General features: G+C 43.4%; 1 protein-coding gene and 1 long non-coding RNA gene across 3 annotated transcripts in view; one reads left to right on the top strand and one right to left on the bottom strand.

Annotated features, from left to right (window-relative positions):
* LOC108093265 (rabankyrin-5) overlaps positions 1-24,739 on the bottom strand; it is a 70,508-nt gene that overhangs the window by 3,219 nt on the left and 42,550 nt on the right. The gene's annotated exons all lie outside the window — the stretch shown is intronic.
* Positions 16,036-19,113, top strand: LOC122320327. The gene is made up of 2 exons (XR_006245624.1): positions 16,036-17,213; positions 18,178-19,113. It is a non-coding gene; the product is annotated as an uncharacterized LOC122320327 (long non-coding RNA).

Below are 24,739 nucleotides of genomic sequence, written 5' to 3'. Positions count from 1 at the left end.
CGCGGTCAACTTGGTGGCCGCCAAAGCGATCTCTGTCTTCGAATGATTGCAAGTTGACACACAGCCTCCTCGTGGCGCCTCCTGGGTAGCTATTTTAGCATCCGCTAGATAGTGAGCTAATGTGTGCAACGTCACCCGGACGTTAAACGGTTGAGCGCAGGGTTTGGAACCCGCCTCGTAAAAAAGAAGCCCAGTGAAGACCAAAGCGAAAGCCTCGGATAAGACCCCCCTATGTTGACGACCACCGCAAAATGAAAAAGGACTACGATTTGAGGATATGCACCTGAAATGTCCGAACCCTTAATTGGGAAGATGCCTCTAACCAACTGGCGGATGCCCTCGAAAAATTAAAGGGTGACATTACCGCCATCCAGGAAATGAGATGGACAGGACAAGGTTGCTCCAAGAGAGCAAACTGCGATATCTAATACAGCTGCCATGCGGAGAGGCGCGAATTGGGATGCGGATATGTAGTAAGCCGGAGACTTCGTTACCACGTCTCCAATTTCATCCCAGTGAGTGAACGGCTGGCTACAATCCGCGTCAAAGCTAGGTTTTTCAATCTAAGCATAATTTGCGCGCACGCCCCGATGGAGGAGAAGGACGATGCTGTTAAGGATCCAATCTACGCGAGACTCGAGTACAAATACGACCGCTGCCCAGACCACGACGTGAAGATCCTCAGGGACTTCAACGCAAAGGTTGCGCGCGAATGCATCTTTGACCCCACCGTCGGTCGTTTTAGCCTCCATGAGACCACCTCGAACAACGGTCTCAGGCTGATTGACTTCGCCGCGGCGCGAAACATGGTAGTGAATAGCACCAGATTTCGGCACCTCGACATCCACAAGGCCACATGGCTGTCCCCTGATCAAAAGACGCGCAACCAGATTGATCACGTTGTGATAGACGGAAGGCATGCCTCAAGCGTGATGGACGTGCGTACGTTTCGTGGAGTCAACATTGACTCGGACCACTCGGATCTTGTTGCAGCCAAGATACGCATGCGGCTATGCCGAGCGAAAAACATACGCCCTACCACGCAACGAAAGCTTGACGTCACTAGACTGCGATCACAACGGACAGCCATGGCCTACTCCACTCACCTCTCGGAATTGCTCCACCAACCTATCCCTCTCCCTGTTGACGCCGGCGCACTCTGGGCGCACATATCCCACTCCATGCGAGCTGCTGCTGGAACAACCATAGGGTTCAAGCGCCCATCCACACGGAACCAATGGTACGATGAGGAGTGTCGCGTCGCAGCTGCAGCAAAAAACGCCGCCCACAGAAAAACGCTGCAGTCTGGCGCAACGCGAGCTACGTGTGAACGTTACAGGGAGAAAAGGAAGGAAGAGCGGCGACTTTTCAGACGGAAAAAACGGGAGCAAGAAAGGCGAAAGTGCGAGGAACTTGAGGTGTTCTAGGACAGGAATGATGTTCGAAAATTCTACCAACAAGTCAACAGCCTGACACAAGGTTTCAAGACCGGAGCATCTAACTCTCGAGATGAAAATGGAAATCTGGTTAAGAAAGGTGACCCGACGATATGCGCCAACTACCGGGGAATCAGCCTCATTACCATCTCATACAAGGTCCTATCGAGCGTAATATGTGAACGACTGAAGCCGTATACCAGCACACTGATCGGACCTTATCAGTGCGGCTTCAGACCTGGTAAGTCCACCATACCCAGATCTTTACATTACGCCAAATCCTGGAAAAAAAAAACCACAAGAATAACATTGACACACACCATCTCTTTGTCGATTATGCTGAATTCGATAACCTGACGAAGGAACGCCTATATGCCACCATGTCTGAGTTCGGTATTCCCGCAAAGCTAATACGTCTTTGCAGAATGACATTGAGCAGCACCATCAGCTCTGTTAAGGTAGGAACGAACCTCTCCGAACCTTTAAATACCGTTCGAGGTTTCAGACAAGGCGACCCCGTGTCGTGCGACCTCTTCAATTTCGTGACGGAAGCGGTTCTGCGGAAAACCAGTGTACATCCATCTGGGACTATTTTTTATAAAAGTGTCCAGCTCCTTGCTTACGCCGATGATATCGAAATCATTGGCCGCAGCAAGCGTGATGTCACTGCTGCATTTTCCGTTATCGAAAAAGAGTCGGCAAAAGTGGGTTTGGCGGTAAACGAGGGCAAGACGAAGTATATGCTGTCCACAAGCAAAGAGGCGCGGCGCCTAGACTCACATGGGATAGCGCATAGCTATACCTTCGAAATGGTCAAGTAGTTCACGTACTTTGGCACTGCCATTAACCTAGAGATTAAGCGAAGAATCACATTTGCCAATAGGTGCTACTTTGGTCTAAGCAAATGTGCAACAGAGACCTCTCTCGCCGAACAAAATTGACAGTCTGCAAGACACTCATCTTACCCGTGCTTTTATATGGCGCAGAAGCATGGGTAATATCACTGACGGATGCAGCAGCGCTTGGAGTGTTCGAGAGAAAAATTCTTCGCAAGATCTTTGGTCCCGTTCGGATTGGGGACGACTTTCGAATTCGGATGAACCACGAGCTGTACGAGTTGTACGACGACATGGACGTGGTCCGGCGCATCACGATACAACGTCTGCGCTGGCTCGGCCACGTAGTGCGTATGGATGAAGAATCTCCAGCTCAGATGGGTTTTGAAGCGAGAGTCGACTACGGGCAACGGCGAAGGGGACGACCAAAGCTCCGATGGAAGGACCAAGTGGAGGAGAACCTGACTGCACTGGGTATTTCCGATTGGAAGATGCGCGCGAAGAGCAAAGGCGCCTGGAGGGAGATGCTGAGGTCGGCTAAAACCCGAATCGGGTTGTAGTGCCACCTAATAATAATGACATACACAATCTTTTTATACCCTCGCAGAGCAAAAGGGTATTATAATTTCAGTAAGAAGTTTGCAACGCAAGGAAGGAGACATCTCAGATCCCATAAAGTACACATATTTTCGATCAGCATCACCATCTGAATCGAAACACGTCTGTCCGTCTGTCCATCTGTCCTCCTGTCTGTTTCTACGCAAACTAGTCTCTCAGTTTTTAAGCTATCCTGCTAAAACTTTACTAAAAGTTGTGTAGTTATTGCACGCAGTATAAAAGGCGACTATATCGGATAGCTCCCATACGAGGGAATGAAATAAAAATCTCTTACTCCGTTATTTTTAATCACATCGACTAGATTTCTTCCAGATGGAGTTTTCCAACTACTATTGAATTTCGGATTAAATTTAATCAAAATCGGATAACTCTATCATGTAGCCGACATAGGAAAGATCGAAAAATATATACATATGTATATAAATAATGAAAAAAAAAATTATAACTTCGTTGTTTTTAATCCCACGAGAATGAATATGGAGTTTTACAATAACCCTTGATTAGAGAAACAAGGAAAGATTGAAAAATCGTTGTTTATTATCAAACAAGCATGATTTTTTTTATTTTTATTACGAATTAAATTTCATCAACATCGGACAAATATATCATATACCATAGCTGCAATACGGACAATAGTCGAAAATATGGATAATATAGATGTTGTTTAGCCTTTATGTATTTTTTTTGAGATATTTGATGACTGCAAGGGTATATAAGCTTCGGCTTGCCGAAGCTAGCTTCCTTTCTTTTTTTTTACTTAAATTAGAGTAATCTACGTCAGTCTAAAGCTTTTTTGAAGCCATATATTATACAAGCTTCAAGAGTTTTGACTTCATCTTACAATGTTGACATGGAGATATAATTGATCTACAACACCTTTGTAAGTGGGGGGTAAAAACTTTTGCAAAACAAGAAAGGAACCTAGTTTCGGCTATCCGAAATATGTCGAATAAGATACATAAATGTTAAAAAGCAAAGAAGCTATGTCAATTTTTCTATTGCGTTTCTATATTTTCGAAGATTATTAATATAACAGCTATGTGATATAGTCGTCCGATTTTAATGAATGTTAATTCAAAATTCGAGAGTTATTAAAAAACTCTAGATTCCAAAAAATTCCTTGACGGAGTGGGACCCCAGGTGGCACCAGCACCACTCAGGAGCGCAGCTTACATCAGGATCAACGATCGACTGTTCCAGTTCGGGAACGTGGGCAACCGGCAGGACCATCCCGGCCGGCTTGCCCACCCCCCGCGGCTGTACAGAAGACCAAGCCCGCCAATAAGGCAGATTTCCTTCCAGCCAGAGGACAACCAGGAGGCCTAGGCGACCCCAACAGGAAAGCCCTGTCGGGTTCCAAGGTCAAATGGTACCTCAGGTACCTTCAGCAGGGCATGACGCCTGATGAAGCTTTTTAAGAAGGCGAAAGAGCCACGACCAGTGGCACAAAACGTTGCCCCTGCCAGAAAGCGGGCAAATAGTACCCTCACACCTCTGATGGACACCCCGAAAAGGTCCAAGTCAGAGGGCATCAAAGAGGCAGCGGCACCTCCCCCCGCCCCCCAAGGCCTGATGAGCCAAGCACATCGAAGGCGACGGCTCTCACTGGCACACACACCTCCTACGCGGAGGCCGCCAAGAGAGTCAGAGTTGCGGTACTACCTGAGGTTGAGCTTGCCGAGCTGGAGGAGGCCATAATGGACGATGTAGTCACGTCTGAATGGAACTCAGCAGTCGCCTTCAGAGGTATCTACTTTAGGGTCGGATACCTCCTGATAGACTGCTTGAACCAGGACTCGGCGGACTGGCTGAGGGCTGGAACGCCTCAGCTAAGAACATGGAAGGGCGTGCCCCTTGACACTTGGGTAGAAGAAGACATTCCTGCGGCATACAATGTCACAGTCTTCTGCCCTAGAAGTGCAGAAAGAAGCAATGAGGAGCTTCTCAGAAAGCCACAAGAGCCATTGGGTGCAGAGGAGGAGGCTATCGCCGATATGGACGTGGAGAGTGAGGATGAGCATCCCTCGCCCTCCCAGGAGGTAGCACGAGAAGGAAGCCGACGTCAAGGCAGTGAAGGGGAATGCCCGCCCCCAAAACATGGAGCACCCGCTCCAGTAATGGCTGCACACCGCAGCACGCAGCTAGCCCAGGGGAACTTACACCGGGCCAAGGCGGCATCCGCCTCATTCAGGAGCCTTGGTGCAATCAGGGCATTAAAGGCCTGTACACCAAGGAATCAAAGGTAATATGCGACCAACGGGGTGCACACCCAAGAGCATGCATATTAATAAGGAAAGATATCAATTATAATATCTTTTCAGAGTTCCTAAGCAGGGACTGTGTCGCGGTAATGGTGAGCGGCACAGGAAAATTACCAGCGATCGCCATAGCATCGGCATATTTCGCTGGGGATGCAGCATGCCCACTACCGGAAATCATCGGACTCGTGGAATGCTGCAGGAGGAAGAAGATACCCCTAATCATAGGATGTGACGCCAATGCACATCACGTCATATGGGGAAGAACCGACGTCAACAACAGAGGTGAGCAGCAGCGTTGCCAGACGTCCCGATTTTGGCGGGACGTCCCGATTTTTAAATTAAAATTAAATGTCCCGCGCGGGACAGGTTCAGTCCCGCTTTTTAATGATATTTCGAACTGATGAAGCGCTCAGGAGTGAGAGAGGCGCGTGCGACTGCGACTTCCTCTCTTTCTCTTCGCTCTTTCCTTATTTTGCTTTTGCTTATGATTATCAACGAAAGAATAACGATTACCGTTTGTTTTAGTGCAGTGAAGCATTGATATTTTAGTGAGTTGCATTGCGTGCGTAATTGACATACACAGTTTGATTTCATTAAGAAAAGAAAAGTAAGTTTTTCACGTGTTTTTGTTCGTGAATTATTGGAGTTTACTTATTAAAATCCTTTAAAGATGAATGAAGCTGATAGTGATGTTTCGGATTCCTCAGAACTGGAAAACCTTACACCCAAGAAGAAAATCAAATTAGGAAAGCATCGCCTGACGAAATTCAGTACTAATTGGCAGAAAGATTTTAATTGGTTGTGTAATGTGACGTCGGATCCGTTCAGAGCTTATTGTAAATTGTGCAAAAAAGAGTTTACTATTTCTCATGGCGGATTAAACGACGTATCAAAGCATTCAAAAACAAGTAGTCACTTGAAAATCTCGAGTTCTCGTGCTGCAAGAAACATAACAAGCTATTTGCAGGCACCAGGTACTTCCACGTCTGATAGTGATCATGTTATATACAAAACGTCAGCCGCAGAAATTACTTCTATATATCACACAGTTAAACATTCCTTAAGCTACAATAGTATGGATTGTTTACAAAAATTATTACCTCTAATGTACGCCGATTCTAAGATAGCTAAGAATGTCAAATGTGGTAGGACAAAAAGTGAAGCAATAGTTTGTGAAGTATTGGCAAAAGAAGCTTTGAAGGACGTTATTCAAAACTTAAAAGATGATTTATTTTTTTCGATTTCTACGGATGCCAGCAATAAAGGAAACCGGAAAATGTTTCCAATATGTGTGCGATATTTTAGCTTTGATAAAGGAATACAAAACAAATTAATAGATTTTGTGGAGAGCAATGACGAAACTGCCGACCAAATAACAAATGTACTTTGTGAAACATTAGATAAAAATAACTTGAAATTATTGCAAGTAACATCATATGGTGCTGACAATACAAATGTAAACTTTGGTTCAAATCATTCTGTTTTCATAAATCTTGTTGCCAAAAATGAAAAAATATTAAAAGCTAACTGTTCAGTTCATATCTTGCATAACATGAGTAAATTTGCATGTGATAGACTAAACATCGATGTAGAAGCTTTAATCTTAAAAATATACGGTCATTTCTCACATTCAGCTAAACGTCGTGCGAAATTGATGGAGATATTTAAAACGACGGATATGGAATGGGTAGAATTATTACGTCATGTAAACACAAGATTTCTGACGCTCTGTCCTGCTGTTGAGAGAATAATTGAGGTTTGGCCTGCTTTGAAGAGCTACTTTCATAAGCAAGAATCATGTGCAAAAGCCATTGAAAAGATTTTTTACTCTGAAGCGGAGGAAATGAAAACTCTAGCCTACTTGCATTTTGTTCATAATGTGATGAGTGCTTTTAATACATTAATGAAAAAGTCTCAGGGAAATGATATTGCCATAACAGAAATGCATGAGTCATTATGCCTCTTCCGCTCAAAGTTGACTCAAAGACTAAAGGATGGGTTTTTTGGCTATCAGACAAAACAGATTTTAAATAATTTGGTTGAATCTGAACAGATAAAAGCCATCGAAGACTTCAAAAATTTTTACACAAATTGCCAACAATATATAGACAAACGTTACAATTTTTCTGATGAAAATATTTTTTCTAGACTACAATTCATAAGCCTGAAAAGTGAAGTTAGTTTTGACATGATTGAAAATGCTGTATCCTTAATAAAATTGACAGGCGATATTTCGGTAAATAACTTATATGAAGAATTTAACTTGTTGAAATCATCCTTGGACGTATTAGTGGGAAATTGCAAAGACACCACTTCCACCACCGGACAGAAATGGCACCAGATCTTTAAACAGTTTCCAAAAAAAGATACCAGGAATATGTTTAAACTAGTGTCTTTTATATTAAGTATCCCAACATCAAACTGCTTTCCTGAACGCGTTTTTTCCCAGATGAATTTGAAATGGTCGGATACCAGAAATAAATGCTCCGTTAATTTAATGAAATCAGAATTACTTATTCAGTTTAATCTACAGCTAACCTGTGAAGAGTTCTTCATTTTTATTAAAGGAAAAACTGAAACTTTAAAAGAAGTGAAATCTTCAAAGAAATATAATGAATAAGTTATGAATAGTTATTATCTTATTGTAAGTTAAAATTTAAAAAAATAGAAAATATCATTGGAATTATTATTTTTTTGTTAAAAATTTTCTAAAGCTAATACTATCTATTGTACTTGAACTTAATTTGGATGACAATAAAAAGTTAAATATTTTAAAAACTTATGGTTGTATACGTTTTTTATTATGTCCCGCTTTCGACGTAAGAATCCCGCTTTTTTCACAAAAAAATTTCCTAAGTCCCGACTTGGCAAAAAAAAAAACTGGCAACGCTGGTGAGCAGTTAATAGAGTTTATTATAAATAGTAACCTAGAAATCGGTAATGTCGGGTCCACACCGACATTCACTACTAGAGTAAGAGAGGAGGTGCTAGACATAACTCTGATGAGCAGGTCTCTAGGACCACTTATCAAGAACTGGCATGTGTCGCCAGAGGAATCAATGTCGGATCAGCGAATCATTAGATTTGAATTAGACTTCAACACCGCTAGGGACGCCCCCAAAAGGAACCCAAAGAAAACAAACTGGGATTGGTTCAAGTCCTCTCTTGAGCTCAATCTCTCTAACGAACCGTCAGGTATACCCAGACATTCTTTAGAATTAGATCAGGCAGTGGAAAACCTCTGCAAGAAGATAGCCAATGCTTTTGAGGACAGTTGCCCTCTTGGCAAACGGAAAGCAGAAAGAGGCGCCCCATGGTGGAACGCCAACCCGCCGGCTCTTCAACAGAGCAAAAACGAGCGAGGATAACTAAAGACAATATAAACAATGCCTGACGCTCTACAATAAAGAGATCATGAAGGCCAAACGGAAGAACTATAGAGACTTCTGTGAGGCAATCAGCACAGCCCATGAAGGGGCAAGATTGCACAAGGCTATGGCCAAAGCTGCACTAGAAAGTAACCTAGCCCTGAGGAAATGTGATAACTCCTACACTTCCGACGACAGGGATAAACTAGCTTTACTCTTTGAAACACACTTCCCTGGGAGCTCACCCCTGGCGGAAGATATGTCCACTCCGAGATACCTCAGACCAAGCGTAGAGGACTGGGCAATTGCCAAGTCTCTAGTCTCTCCGGAGAGACTTAAATGGGCAATTGGGACCTTCCAACCATTTAAGTCACCAGGTCTGGATGGTATCTCCCCATCATTCCTGCAGCCAGGACTGGATTTACTCCTAACCTGCTTAAGGAGACTGATGCTGAGCAGCCTAGCAATTGGACACATCCCAAATGCGTGGCGTAGAGCTAGGGTGGTCTTCATCCCCAAAGCAGGGAAGAAATACATCACCAACCAAAAGTCCTTCAGACCTATCAGCTTAACTTCGTTTTGCCTTAAAACGTTGGAAAAGCTGGTAGACTACCATATTAGGAGCACAGTGCTTAAGGACTGTCCGCTGCAACCCACGCAGCATGCATACAGGGCAAGTCGTTCAACAGACACTGCACTGTACCACCTTTGTCACACTCTTGAAGGGGCAGTGGACAATAAAGAAGTTGCAATCTGCGCCTTTGACAATGAGTCGCATGATGCTGTCTTAGCGGCCCTTGCCAGAAGGAATATAGACGCGACAACAAAAAAATGGATTGGAGCCTTGTTAAGCTCCAAGCAGGCAATGGCGACCACTGGCAATAGCACAATGACCGTTGCCACAAGCAGAGGATGTCCGCAAGGTGGAGTTTTGTCTCCTTTACTGTGGAGCCTACTAGTAGACGAACTACTAAAGAAACTCGTCGATAGAGGAATACAATGCCAGGGCTATGCCGATGACATAGTAATAGTAGCCAAAGGGAAATTTGAAGAAACGCTCTGCGATATAGTCCAACTCGGACTCAAGATAACGCTTGACTGGTGCAGGGAAGTTGATCATAACCTCAACCCCGCAAAGACAGTCATTGTTCCTTTTACAAAGAAGTACAAACTACAGAAAATGAGACAAATTATGCTACTAGGTACTCCCGTAGCAATAAGCCGGGAAGTTAAGTACATCGGAGTTACCTTCGACAGGAGACTAACGTTTGCAAACCAAATGAAAAAGACAGTGGATAAGTGCCTCAGGGCTCTCTTCACCTGTCGGAAAATTGCATGGAAATCTTGGGGGACCTCACCCCAAATCATCAGATGGCTATTGTGACGAAGTCCCAAAATCGCGACCTACCCCACGTTGAAACAGGTTGCCACCCTCGACACACATAACCCAAAACAACAATAGCCCTGCCATCCCGCCAAAACTAGGACCCAAGTCCAAACAAACAATAGTCCACCAACACTGCAACGATCACCCTCCCGATCACTACGATCTGGCAAAACCGAGAAAAAAAAAACAACGATCGGCACGCGACGCCAACCGAAGGGCCGGCGCAAGCAAAAGTCTGCAGCGCTAGGCTTGCGAAAAGGGCAACGAGAAACGATCGGGGAGTCGAATTCCAACGTTCACAGTGAGCAGGTCGCGAACAGAAAACGAGCCGCAAACATAGCGCGAGTGACCCGAGTGGAAAATTACCAGCGTCAAGGAACAACGGCACCGGCAGTGACGCAGAGGACACATTATTACGCATTACAACTTTTCATAATAAATACACACATACCTACCCAAACCCAACACTTCCCAACTTGCTATTTTATGGGGTAAGCCACACACACTCGTACACACCCACATGCCCCCTCCAACGCCTCTACAAATCCTTGCGGTCGGCTCTTAAAAAGGAGATCTCCGCGAGCAAAAAACAATGCTTCGCAAAACTATGCGATGACGCAAACGCACGCCCCTGGGGAACAGCGTACAAGCTGGTAATGGGGAAAGTGGCGGCCTTCAGCCAGCCCACCCCAACATGTCCTGAGCAGCTTAGCAACATAGTGGCGCAACTCTTCCCGTCGTGCGAAGCACTGCAGCCACAGCAGGAGCCCCCCGCGCTACAAAGTGATAACATGTCCATGTCCACTAATGCCGCGGAAGTCTTGGCTGAAGTTAGGAGAACCAAAGTCGAAAAGGCCCCTGGCCCAGATATGATTCCTAACAAAGCGTTAAAGATCATAATGACGGAAAGATTAGAGATCTTCGTCAAGCTCTTCAATGCCTGCTTCGCTCAGAGAACTTTCCCTGAAGCCTGGAAAATGCAGAGACTGGTACTTTTACCCAAGGGCAGTCAAAATGATGAACTTGCGGCATATAGACCACTCTGCATGCTTGATACAGTGGGAAAGGTATATGAGAGGCTCATCTGCAACCGCATCTAAGTTGCACTGTCCGAGGGTCCGGGCTTATCCCATAACCAATTTGGTTTTAGGAAGAAGCGCTCCACAGTGGACGCGATCGGGCTGGTACACAAACTGGGCTCTGAGGCAATCCAGGGAGCACGGTGGCGAGGTGGTAGTAAAAAATACTGCCTTGTGACTACTCTAGACGTAAAGAACGCATTTAATACAGCAAACTGGGTGTGGATACTTTCGGCCCTGAGACGCTTACAGGTCCCCAGCTATCTGGTGGACATAGTCTCAGAGTATCTTAGCAACAGACAGCATCTATATGGCACTGAGGAGGGCCGTCGAAGCTATGCAGTTTCAGCAGGAGTTCCTCAGGGCTGTTCTGGGTCCTACCCTCTGGAACTGCATGTACGACGGAATACTTAACCTACAGCTCCCTGAAGGAGCTACGATCATTGGCTTCGCAGACGATATTGCCGTCATCGCAGTAGCGAAGCATTTAAATGAAGCCGAAGCAGTAACAAATGCGTCCATCGAGCAAGCTTCCCACTGGCTATGTGCCAATGGCTTGAAGCTAGCCGAGCACAAGACGGAATCCGTCTTGATTAGCAGCAGGAAGGCGGTAGAAACCGCCCAAATAATAGTGGGTAGGACTACTATACGGTCCAAGCCATTCATTAGGTACCTTGGCGTAATGTTGGATCACCGGCTTACGTTCAAATTCCATCTAGAGGTGACGGGCAACAAAGCTGCTAAAGTTGCCACGTCCTTAGCTAGAATGTTAGGGAACGTTAACGGGCCAAAACAGCAGAGTAGGCGCCTTCTGGCAAATGTGGTGAAATCCACAATCATGTATGCGGCACCGATCTGGGCTCCGGCCATGACCTCGCCTACATATAGCCGCTCATGCCGCACTCCGAGTTATATGTGGCTTTCGGACCATTTCCGAGGAAAGCGCGTTATTTCTAGCCGCCACGACGGCCCTAGACCTGCTCGCAAAGCAGGCGCAGGAGCTGGCCGGCGAATATGCATCGATCGAGGAGATCAGAGCCCGCGTGGTCTCAGCGTGACAAAACCGGTGGAGTGGAAGCACAAAGGGTAGGTGGACGCACAAGCTGCTGCCCGATGTGGAGCGTTGGGTAGAAAGAAAGCACGGACAGGTTTACTTCTACATGACGCAACTCTTGACAGGACATGGGTGCTTTAAATCCTATCTTCATAGGTTTGGGCACGAGACGGACCCGTTCTGCACACAGTGTACTGGTGCAATCGAAGACGCAGAACATGTTTTCTTTTTATGTCCGAGTTTTGAAGCTATAAGGCATGAGCTCAGCCTAGCAATTGGGAAGCCGTTCACGGTCTCTGACCTGATGGATACGCTACTGGGCTCACAAAACAATTGGGATGCCGTCAGCAAAATGACAGTCTTTGTCATGAAATCCATGCGTCGCGCTAACCTAGTTTAATTACTAGTTGCGGCTTTTCAGGCCATCTCCCCCCTCGCGAAGTAATACCCAAGGTTAACCCCTGCGGTTGTACCGTGAGAAGGGAAACGGAGAGTAGGTTCATGGTTTTACTGGGTGAAAGACCCAGACTTCGGCTCTTCAAGCTTTCCCCCTATACAAAAAAAAAAAAAAAAAAAAAAAAAAAAAGCCCACATGCCCCATTTACACACACTCACATGTACCTACGCACATACACACCTACATCTACGCACACAGACACACACTCACATTTACACAGAAAACCACCAGCATCGGCACCTTTAATTGCTTTCCTCCCTCTCCGCGGCAAGTGACCCCGCAGGTACCCGAGCATGGCACAGTTCACCCTTTCCGCCCTGCCCTGGTAGTTATGGCGCCTGGAATTTTTACCACGCCACCAACTACCTCGGCGGGCGCTCGTCCCCAGCGTGCCTGAAATTTTTACCACGCGCTGGGTCGGCGGCGGCAGGAGCTACTCCGATTTCCCAGCGATCAGCTTTACTTCGATCGGGCCCACCGGGCTCCCGCCCTCTCTCTCTCTGTCTCCGATTCCGCCCTCCATCGTCAGCCATTTGTGCCTGGAATTTTTACCACGCACGGGACTGGCTACGGTGGAGGTGACTGGGCTCTCTCGACCACAGCGCCCGGGACCATGCCTGCCGATCGTAGCCGGCACCGACATTGGCACGGATCCCCACTTTTCGCCCCACCCAGGTAGTTATGGCGCCTGGAACTTTTACCACGCCAGCGACTGCCTAGCTGAGAGCCAACTGGGCCCCTCGCCCCTCCCTCGTGCTGCTTTCAGCCTCGTCGTCTGCCACCCAGTGTGCCTGGAATTTTTACCACACACTGGGTCGGCTGCGACGGAAGCTACTCCGACTGGCCAATGACCACCCTTACCGCCGTCGCCAGTGCTCTCCCTCTCTAGTACCATGCGTCACCCACCTCCCACGATCCTCCAGTGTCCCTTCATAGTTTCTTATAAATTTTCTGTGATGAACACCCCTGGCACCGCTGAGGCTTCACCCCGGCATAGCCAGAACATCCTTACACTATACCTTATAATTGTGAGGCCAATACTTACATATGGTTCAGTAGCCTGGGGTAAAAGAGCTAGGCTCATTACCGCACAGAAACAGCTCCAAAGGCTGCAAAGACTGGCATGCATATGTATGGCAGGAGCAATGAGAACCTGCCCCACTGCGACACTGGAAGTTTTCATGGAACTCACTCCGCTACACTGCGTAGTAGAGTTACAGAGGAAAGCCACCCTACTAAGAATCAATTCTTGTGGTAATGGCAGTGACCGCATCCTCAGTCCTAGGGATGCAGCAAAACTACTAGTCTAACTTCCCCTGAGTTCACACCCCAGGGACGAAATGACAGTAGAATTCATCTTCGAAAAGAATTTCTCTGATCATCTGAGCAACAAGAAAGAATGGACCACCATGAAGGAAGTACACTCCATGGCGAGTCATACTATAGCATGGTATACAGACGGGTCTCTAACACACCAAGGCACTGGCCTTGGAGTAATAGGACCACGAATCAAGTACCATGAATCGTTAGGCCAATACACCAGCATATTAAAAGCTGAAGTATGCGCCATAGGACGGTGTACAGGGCTCAATATGGAGCGTGGGTACACAAACAAGGACATTGCGATCCTCTCGGACAGTCGAGCGGCTATTACTGCACTCTGCAGCAATAGAATCACCTCGAAGCTGGTTCGAGAAGTAAGAACAAAGTTGAACCTTCTGGGCAGCAACAACAGGCTGTCATTAAGATGGATTCCAGGACATAAAGACATATCCGGGAATGAACTAGCCGACAGGTTAGCAAAACTAGGGCCGGAACGACCCCTTATAGGACCAGAGCCTTACTGTTGCATAGGCAGGCACACAATCAAAGATTACCTAAGGAAGGAAGAGTTACATATGAGGCAAACCTGCTGGGGAAACACCACAGGCCAAAGACAAGCCAAAACCCTCATCGTCAATTATGACATGAAGAGGTTTAAGAAACTTATACTACTAGGAAAGAGATCACTTAGGATAGTTACCGGCTTACTAACCGGACATTGCAAACCTATTATATATATATATATATATATGATATAGTCATCCGATTTTGATAACATTTGAATAAAAAATACCATCTGAAAGAAATCAAGTCGATATGACCAAAACCAACGGTAAATTTCATAAAAGCCGGACGACGACGAATTTTTTAATGACTCTCAAGTTTCGATTTAAATTTCATTAAAGTCGGACTACTATATCATACAGCTTCCAAATAAACAATCGCTGAAAATATAGATACTTAATAGAAAAATTAACATAGCTTCGATATTGCTTAGCCTCTATGTATTTGGTTCGACATTTTTGATATCTGAAAGTGTATATAAGCTTCGGCTTGCCGAGGCTAGCTTCCTTTCTTGTTTGATCATTTGTTAAGGAATTTTCGCTTGCTTAATTTTATTTCATTAATGTTGTACTTTATTTTGATAAAGTATTTCTTATTTCAAAATGTTTTTTAAATTCGAGCCGGCATGGGCGAAGCATAGTGTGAGAGTCACGTCTCTTATACCGACAGCCTTATATTGTCCGATTGGTTGCTAATTCATCTGGTTGCTTGCTGATTAATTATTTCCTTTTTGTAAAAAAGTTCATCAGAATTAAAATCTTATTGTCAAATGTGACAGAAAAGCAACTATCATGTTTCGCATCGTAAAGAAATTATTTCCTCAAACTAAATAAAAAGGCAAAAAGAAAAAATCATGTTTTTTTCTACGATTAAAAACTATTACAATTCTGATAAAACAATTAAAATAACAATGTTTTGTTATGAGGATGCTTTCAAGCAAAGTAAGAAAAAACTAGCTTCCATCTTTTAACACATTACCATATCCTCTTATAAGGATTTAAACGTTAATCACCCAGCCCATTTTTATACCCTTGCAGAGGGTATTATAATTTCAGTCACAAGTTTGCAACGCAGTGAAGTAGGCACCTCAGACCCCATAATACAGCCTTAATCAGCATCACGATCAAAATAGAAATACGTCTGTACGTCTGTCCGTCTGTCTGTTTATCTTTAAACTAGTCTCTCAGTTTTGAAGCTATTTTGTTAAAACTTTCCCAAAAGTTTAGTAGTTATTGCACGCAGTATATAAGACGGAACGGGCCGAATCGGGCGACTACATCGGTTAGTTCCCATACGATAGATTCAAAAAAATAATTATCACTCCGTTGTTTTTGATCATATCGAATTATTTTTTTCCAGATGGTGTTTTTGACTATAATAATATTTTGAATTAAATTTCATAAAAATCGGCAAAAAAAAAATGATAACGTCGTAGTTTTTTATCCCACGACTATGACTTTTAGATCATCGAGTTTTTTAAATACCCATGAGCCGAGAAACCAAATTTCAAAAAAATCCTATACCTATCTCATACAAATAGGAAAGATCAAAAGATCTATATAGAATTGAAGGAAATTAACGGAATAAAATGATAACATCGTTGTTTTTCGTCAGTTAAGCAAAATTTTTAGAATTTAAGCCTTGGCTCGCCGAAGCTACCTTTATTTCTTGTTTTTGTTTACGTTCTGGAATATAAAATAATTTGATAGCAGTCAACGGATATATTTGGATCCCAATGATCAAAGCCACTTAAGTTACCAATTAAACAACTAATCAATGACAACAGTGACAGATATGTTCGAACTTTCCAAAATCGACCCAGTTGTAAGAACCCAACCTCATTATTTTATACTAGAGCAGTTAATAATGTTGCATTTGTCACATTTTAATTGGCCTGTAAGGCATTCACTGGCTTACTAGAAGATGACAAGCACTGGAATTGTACTTTAGAATAAGTTATTTTATGCAAATCGGCAATTCATTTGCGTAATTTATTTGCAGTGATGATAGTAAATTGTCAAAGGTCCAATGCCACAAATCTTTGGAAAATGTTTAAAGAGAGCTTTTCAGAAGATTGTGCAATAGGTTGCTAACTTGATCTAGCGGTAATGGAAAGTGTTAAAAACCGTATTATTTTGATTGAAGATATAAGGCTGTCTGTATAAGAGAAGTGCCTCTCTGAGTATGCTTTGTCCATTCCAGCTCGAATTCTAGAAGCATTTTAAAATAAGAAATACTTAAACAAAATAAATTACAATATTAATGAAAAAATAAAGCAAGGAATAGTCCCCTAACAGATTGTCAAACAAGAAAGGAAGCTAGCCTGGGCAAGCCGAAGCTTTTATACTCTTTCAGACATAAAATATGTTGAATATATAGAAATTTCATAGAAAAATCGACATATTATTTGTACATACCACATATGTCAGTTGCATATCGATAGTTGTTCAGTATATCAACTCCGGTTCACGAAATGGAACGCTTCTCGAACGAACAACGCTGGGAAATGGTAAAATTTTACTTCGAAAGTAACGAATCAGTTGCCGAAACTGCAAGGAAATTGCGTACAAAGTATGGTCGCGAAATGGCACCTTCCCGATTTGTTTTGGCCAATTTTTTTAAACGTGCGCGTGAAACTGGTTCACTGAACAACAAAACAACACGAAAACGTGAGTCAACTGTTCGTACTGCTGAAAACATTGCTGTTGTAGCCAAAGATGTGCGCGATCTTCCGACAACCTCCACTCGTCAACGAAGTCAACAATTGGACATCTCACGAACCTCTTTGAGGAGGATTTTGCATAAAGACCTCGGTATGATACCTTACAAGGTCCAATTGACTCACCAGCTCAGACTCAGACTGCGATTTGACGCCATTGGACTATTATCTCTGGGGTGCCGTTAAGGATAAGTGTTATGCCAAGAATCCACAAACAATTGAAAACCTGAAAGCCGAAATCGGCGAAGTTATTGGCCAGATACAACCCCACACGCTCGAGAATGTCGTCAAAAATTGGTCTGATCGCATCCGCTACTGCCACGCCAGCCGCGGCAGCCACATGAACGATGTTGTGTTCCAACATTAAACCGGAAGAATTAAGCTTTACAATAAAAAAAAAATCAGAATTGAAAAATATTGACTCGTTTTCATTTTATAGCCATTTCAAAAGGTGATTTTTAATTGGCCCACCCTGTATATATTTTCAAATTTCTGACTGAAATTATAATACTTCGCTCTGCAAGGGTATAAAAGTGATATTTGAAAAAAACATTACAAAGTTCTCTTCGAAAAACGGTGAAATTTTTTTGTATTCTCTGGTGGCACAGGTAAGACATTTGCATTTAGTTTGTGAACACAAAAATACAGCATTAGCTGTTGTCTTCTTAGGATTCGCTGCTAAATGGTTTATTGGAGGCCGCAAAGTTTGTATACTCCACATGAATAAAAGTAGATATAGAAACTCCACGCTGCTTGATATCTGATCGGTCTAAGAATGTAGATTTTTGTTTGGGATTAGTGTGAAAGTGTGTATTATCTGGAGATTTTCGACCAAAACATCCTAAAATCCTATTTACAAGAAAGAAAGCTAGCTTCGGCAAGCCGAAGCTTATATACCCTTGCAGTCAATAAATATGTCGAACAAAATACATAAAGGCTAAACAACATCGAAGCTATGACGACTATTTGTTATATGGCAGCAATATGATATGTCCGATTTTGATTAAATTTACTTTGTTATTCAAGAATCATTAGAAAAGTCTATATTAAAGACCTCGGTATGATACCCTTCAAGGTCCAATTGACTCACCAGCTCAGACTCAGACTGCGATTTGACGCCATTGGACTATTATCTCTGGGGTGCCGTTAAGGATAAGTGTTATGCCAAGAATCCACAAACAATTGAAAACCTGAAAGCCGAAATCGGCGAAGTTATTGGCCAGATACAACCCCACACGCTCGAAAATGTCGTCAAAAATTGGTCTGATCGCATCCGCTACTGCCACGCCAGCCGCGGCAGCCACATGAACGATGTTGTGTTCCAACATTAAACCGGAAGAATTAAGCTTTACAATAAAAAAAAATCAGAATTGAAAAATATTGACGCGTTTTCATTTTATAGCCATTTCAAAAGGTGATTTTTAATTGGCCCACCCTGTATATATTTTCAAATTTCTGACTGAAATTATAATACTTCGCTCTGCAAGGGTATAAAAGTGATATTTGAAAAAAACATTACAAAGTTCTCTTCGAAAAACGGTGAAATTTTTTTGTATTCTCTGGTGGCACAGGTAAGACATTTGCATTTAGTTTGTGAACACAAAAATACAGCATTAGCTGTTGTCTTCTTAGGATTCGCTGCTAAATGGTTTATTGGAGGCCGGAAAGTTTGTATACTCCACATGAATAAAAGTAGATATAGAAACACCACGCTGCTTGATATCTGATCGGTCTAAGAATGTAGATTTTTGTTTGGGACTAGTGTGAAAGTGTGTATTATCTGGAGATTTTCGACCAAAACATCCTAAAATCCTATTTACAAGAAAGAAAGCTAGCTTCGGCAAGCCGAAGCTTATATACCCTTGCAGTCAATAAATATGTCGAACAAAATACATAAAGGCTAAACAACATCGAAGCTATGACGACTATTTGTTATATGGCAGCAATATGATATGTCCGATTTTGATTAAATTTACTTTGTTATTCAAGAATCATTAGAAAAGTCTATATTAAGGACCTCGGTATGATACCTTACAAGGTCCAATTGACTCACCAGCTCAGACTCAGACTGCGATTTGACGCCATTGGACTATTATCTCTGGGGTGCCGTTAAGGATAAGTGTTATGCCAAGAATCCACAAACAATTGAAAACCTGAAAGCCGAAATCGGCGAAGTTATTGGCCAGATACAACCCCACACGCTCGAGAATGTCGTCAAAAATTGGTCTGATCGCATCCGCTACTGCCACGCCAGCCGCGGCAGCCACATGAACGATGTTGTGTTCCAACATTAAACCGGAAGAATTAAGCTTTACAATAAAAAAAAATCAGAATTGAAAAATATTGACGCGTTTTCATTTTATAGCCATTTCAAAAGGTGATTTTTAATTGGCCCACCCTGTATATATTTTCAAATTTCTGACTGAAATTATAATACTTCGCTCTGCAAGGGTATAAAAGTGATATTTGAAAAAAACATTACAAAGTTCTCTTCGAAAAACGGTGAAATTTTTTTGTATTCTCTGGTGGCACAGGTAAGACATTTGCATTTAGTTTGTGAACACAAAAATACAGCATTAGCTGTTGTCTTCTTAGGATTCGCTGCTAAATGGTTTATTGGAGGCCGCAAAGTTTGTATACTCCACATGAATAAAAGTAGATACAGAAACACCACGCTGCTTGATATCTGATCGGTCTAAGAATGTAGATTTTTGTTTGGGATTAGTGTGAAAGTGTGTATTATCTGGAGATTTTCGACCAAAACATCCTAAAATCCTATTTACAAGAAAGAAAGCTAGCTTCGGCAAGCCGAAGCTTATATACCCTTGCAGTCAATAAATATGTCGAACAAAATACATAAAGGCTAAACAACATCGAAGCTATGACGACAATTTGTTATATGGCAGCAATATGATATGTCCGATTTTGATTAAATTTACTTCGTTATTCAAGAATCATTAGAAAAGTCTATATTCTGATTAAAAAAAAAAAAAAAAAAAAACAACGATGCAATCATTTTATTTCCGTTACTTTTATATAGATTTTTCGATCTTTCCTATTGTTCCTAAAAAACAACGACGTTATAATTTTATTCCCATTATTTATATACATATTTTTTTGTCTTTCCTATGGCAGCTATATGATAGAGCTATCCGATTTTGATAAAATTTAATCCGAAGTTCATTAGTAGTTAGAAAACGCCATCCGGAAGAAATCAAGGCGATCTGATCAAAAACAACGTCGTGAGAATTTTTTATTTCATTCTCTAGTAGCTCATTCTCGGTTAGCTCCCAAACCGATATAGTCTGCCGATCCGGCAAGTTCCGACTTATATACTACGTGCAATAATTACACAACTTTTGAAAAAATTTGAGTAAGATAGCTTTAAAACTGAGAGGCTAGTTTACATAGAAACAGACAGACGGACAGACGTACAGACGTATTTCGATTCTGATCGTGATGCTGATCAAGAATATATAGGGGAGAGTGGGGATAGGTTAACCATGGGGATAGATGAACCACTAGTAATATTTTACATTCTATCAGGATTTTGTGCACCATCTTCATATGTGTTGTTTATCCAGTCGGTATCTTAACATCACACGTACGCGTGATCGAGTCAAACAATTGCTGTCATTTCTATCACTTATCAAAGTTTTTGTGCGCCTTTCGCAGCTATTTGCGACCTGACGTTTTCTTGGGAAAAATTTATTGTGCTCCGCCTGTGGCATTGAACTCTTTTTTTTTTTTTTTTTTAAAAGCTTTGCTCTGTTTATTGAATCTTCTCCTTACGAGACTAACAATAAGTGTATCAAATCTTATACTATAACCTAACTATCAGTCATATAGACTGGAACAGTAAAAATGGCCCTGACAAATTATGGCTGGGTTGGAAGGTCTTTACGTTGCAGGCGGGTTCTTCTGGAAACCCGAGTCAGATCCCTTGCAAGAGGATTTGGGTGTGCTGAGAGTTTTTCCTTGTATGACGCTTTTTGCTTTTCTATTTTATCTTTTACTGCGAGAATGCCAAGGTCCCTGTGGATGTTTTCGTTTCGAATATACCATGGTGCCCCAGTGATAGTTCTCAGGATCTTTGCTTGAGCGCGCTGTATGATGTCTATGTTAGTTTTGCTCGCGTTTCCCCAGAGCTGGGAGCCATACGTCCAGATTGGTTTAAGAGTGGAGTTGTAGAGCAGTACCTTGTAGTCCAGACACATGGGCGATCGGGCGTTTATAATCCAGTGGAGGCTGCTGGCTTTTAGTTTTAAATGTAGTTTCTTGCATTCGATGTGTCTACGCCATGTTAGACGTCTGTCGAGGTGGACGCCGAGATACGTTACTTCGTTGACTTGGGGGATCATTGTGCTATTCAAGTGGATCGGAGGGCATGTTTGTCTGTTGAGAGTAAACGTTACGTGCTTACACTTCTGTTCGTTTATTTTGATACGCCAGTCGGATAGCCACTTCTCTACTACCGTGAGGTGGTTGGCTAATTGGGATGTTGCACGGACTGGGCATCTGGAGCGGCTGAGGATCGCAGTATCGTCAGCGAAGGTGGATGTTAGTAGTCGGTCGCTCGTGGGAATATCCGCTGTGTAAAGGACGAATAGAGTTGGTCCAAGTGCGCTTCCTTGTGGGACTCCAGCTTCGATTTTATAGTTTTCGGATGTTGTTGTGTTGCACCTCACTGCGAAGACTCTGTTGTAGAGATACGACTCGAGTAATTTGTGAGTGTACCCGGGAAAGTGTGTTTTAATTTTATGCATAAGACCGGTGAGCCAGACGCGGTCGAATGCTTGGGATACGTCGAGGAATATCGCGCTGCAGTATTCTCTATGTTCGAAGGCTGTGCTTATCTCTGATGTTACTTGCTCGATAGTTCCATGTTTTTCTCTGAAGCCAAATTGATGGGCTGGGATGATGTTGTGAGCTCCCATATATGGTAAAATGCGTGTTAGAAGGCATTTTTCGAACAGTTTCAACAGGCATGATAAAAGACTTATTGGTCTGTATGAGGACGGAATCGTGTGATCTTTTCCAGCCTTTGGTATCATTATAATTATTGACTTTTTCCATTTTTTTGGATAGTAGCCAAGACTTATGATCCCATTGAAGAGTTTACAGATGACCTCAATAGCACAGTTTGGAAGTTCAATTATCATTTTTGGAGTTATTTGGTCACCGCCGGGAGCCTTTTTCGGGTTTAGACTCCGGATGACTTTGGTGATCACATTCGGTCGAAACGATGGTATTGTGGATTCGCTTTCAGTTTGGATTTCCGGTAGAACGAAAGGACTTGCGGCGGGATTCGGTTGGAAGACGCCCCTGAGATGTGAGGCAAATGTTTCGGCTCTGTCTGTGTCGCTGCGCGCCCAGCCACCTGAAGAATTTCTTATCGGGGAGACGGTTTCAGCCGGAGAGCTTAGATTTGGGTGAGCCCTCCACAAATGATGCTTTGCACTTGTTGGAGAGAGTTTCTCGATATATCTCAGTTGTGCGTTTTCGGCATCTTGCTTCAGAACCCGGTTTAGTTTGCGGGTGGCTTCATTTAGACGTTGCTTTGAGCTTGGCGATCTGCTGGTTTGCCACGCCCTTCGCAGACGCCTCTTTTCCAGAACGAGCTGTTCGATTTGCAGGTTGGTTTTGAACTTCTTTATTTGCGCATCATGTCGTTGTGGTGTTGAGATCCTGGCTGCTGTGACGAGTACCTCTTCCAGGGCGGCGGTAGAGCAGTCGATGTCCTCTTCGATATTGAGCTGGGTGTTAAGCTCAATATGGGAACTGACGTACTTCCTATATTTCAGTCAGTTCTGTGCGACGTCAGCCTGTAGGTCTGGTCGGTAATTTCTGGGCTTTGAAGAAGGGTTATCAACAATGGAGAGTGGTCTGATGAGAGATCGGGTAGGGCCGTGGCGCTTATTAGGTTGCGTGGGATGTTTTTTGTAACCGCGAAATCAATTAGATCTGGGATCTTTCTAGGATCTGCTGGCCAATATGTGGGGCTACCAGGAGAAACGTAGTCCAACTTATTTCTCACATTTATAAGTGCATTATAAAGTTGCCTTCCCTTGGGAGTAACGAGGCGTGATCCCCAGTGCGTATGCTTTGCGTTGTAATCTCCAGCAGCTATGAAGCGATCCCCAAGTGAGTTGTAGAAATCCATGAATTGAACTTCAGAGATTGTAAAGCGAGGTGGGCAGTAGACAGCGGCGATGCAAAGGTTGTCGTTTCCTGACTGCACTTTTATAGACGTGGCTTGCAAGTAATTTGTTGCAAACCTTTGGTGAAAATGGTGTTTGATGCGTTCTCTAATTAAGATGCCGGTGCCGCCGTGGGCTTTACCATCGGGATGATCTGTGCGGTAGAAGGTATACCCCCCTATATGGAAGTTATATTTGCTTGTGAGGTGAGTTTCTACCAGCAACATGGCGTCGATGTGATTTGCATTTAGGAATTGTGTTATTTCCAGTTTGTGCCGTGAAATGCCGTTGGCATTCCACATGGATATTCTTAGATTGGTCATTTATTATTTGGACTGCTATTGTACAAGCATCTGCATCACCATATTCTGGTTCTGGACCAGCGTTTGCATGGTCGCTTTCATAAATGACATGAACTCCATCATACTTTGTTGCATACCTGTTTAGCGTTTTCTGAGTGTGGCTGGAGTGGTTTTTCCATGCCCGTTCGTAGAGCATCAGCGTAGGAGATGCCGTTTATGGTACTGAGCGGACCGAACGAAGATCTGGCTGCCTTGGCGAAAAATACGTCTGGCGTAGTTTTTGATTTAAAATACACATTTTGTGTATTTTGTTGACGCGTAGCTGTCGCTTGTCGCATGCGACTCTTCAGCTCCTTGTAGACCAGACAGCCTCTGTAGTTTGCCGTATGGTTTCCTCCGCAGTTCCCACATTTTTTTGTATGGGGGTCTTCTTTGTTAGCCGGGCAGTGTGCGGAATTGTGGAAGTCTCCGCAGACTACACAAACTGACCGAAGTGTGCAGTATGTCCTGGTGTGCCAAAACTCCTGGCAATTTGTACATTGCACTGGGCCGTTCCGTTTGTGTGGTTCTTCCACTGTGATCCTCCGGTGCAGTAAGAACTGCAGCTTGTAGATCGGGTGCACTTCATTTTTCCTTAGGGTTTTGCTATCTGGCTCGAGCTCGACCTTAAAGAGAGGTTGCGGCTTTTTATTTTTGTTGATAATATTGCTAACATTCTTAGCAAAGAATCCCTTGTCTTTAAGAGCTTCTAGTATCTCAGAGGGGGAGGCGTCGGGTTCGATTCCTTTTAGTACTACCTGCAGTCCTTTGCTGCTTTTTAGTTGATAGGTGTAAAAATTCTTTTTAGTTTCCTCCAGGTATTTGGAAACAGCTCGGAAGTGTTCTTCATATTTCGTCTGAACTTTGGTTTCGTGGATGTTCGCTTTAATAAGCGGAACAACACGAAAATTTTCGTCCCCGACCAGCGCAACAATTTTGTTGACCAAGGCGTTTAAGCTTTTTTCCCTAATGTAAATAGGTGGGGGCTTTGGTTTCTTTTGGGTCACTTGCTCCGGCTCAGCTTGGGTCTCACCATCTGCTAAGAGGGAAAATCGGTTGCTGTTGTTTGAAATACTGGTTTTTTCCTTGGCTTGGA

This window comes from Drosophila ficusphila, unplaced genomic scaffold (genome assembly GCF_018152265.1).
Source record: "Drosophila ficusphila isolate 14025-0441.05 unplaced genomic scaffold, ASM1815226v1 contig_470, whole genome shotgun sequence".
In the NCBI taxonomy this organism is placed as follows: domain Eukaryota; kingdom Metazoa; phylum Arthropoda; class Insecta; order Diptera; family Drosophilidae; genus Drosophila; species Drosophila ficusphila.
This window is presented reverse-complemented; position numbering and strand designations above follow the sequence as displayed.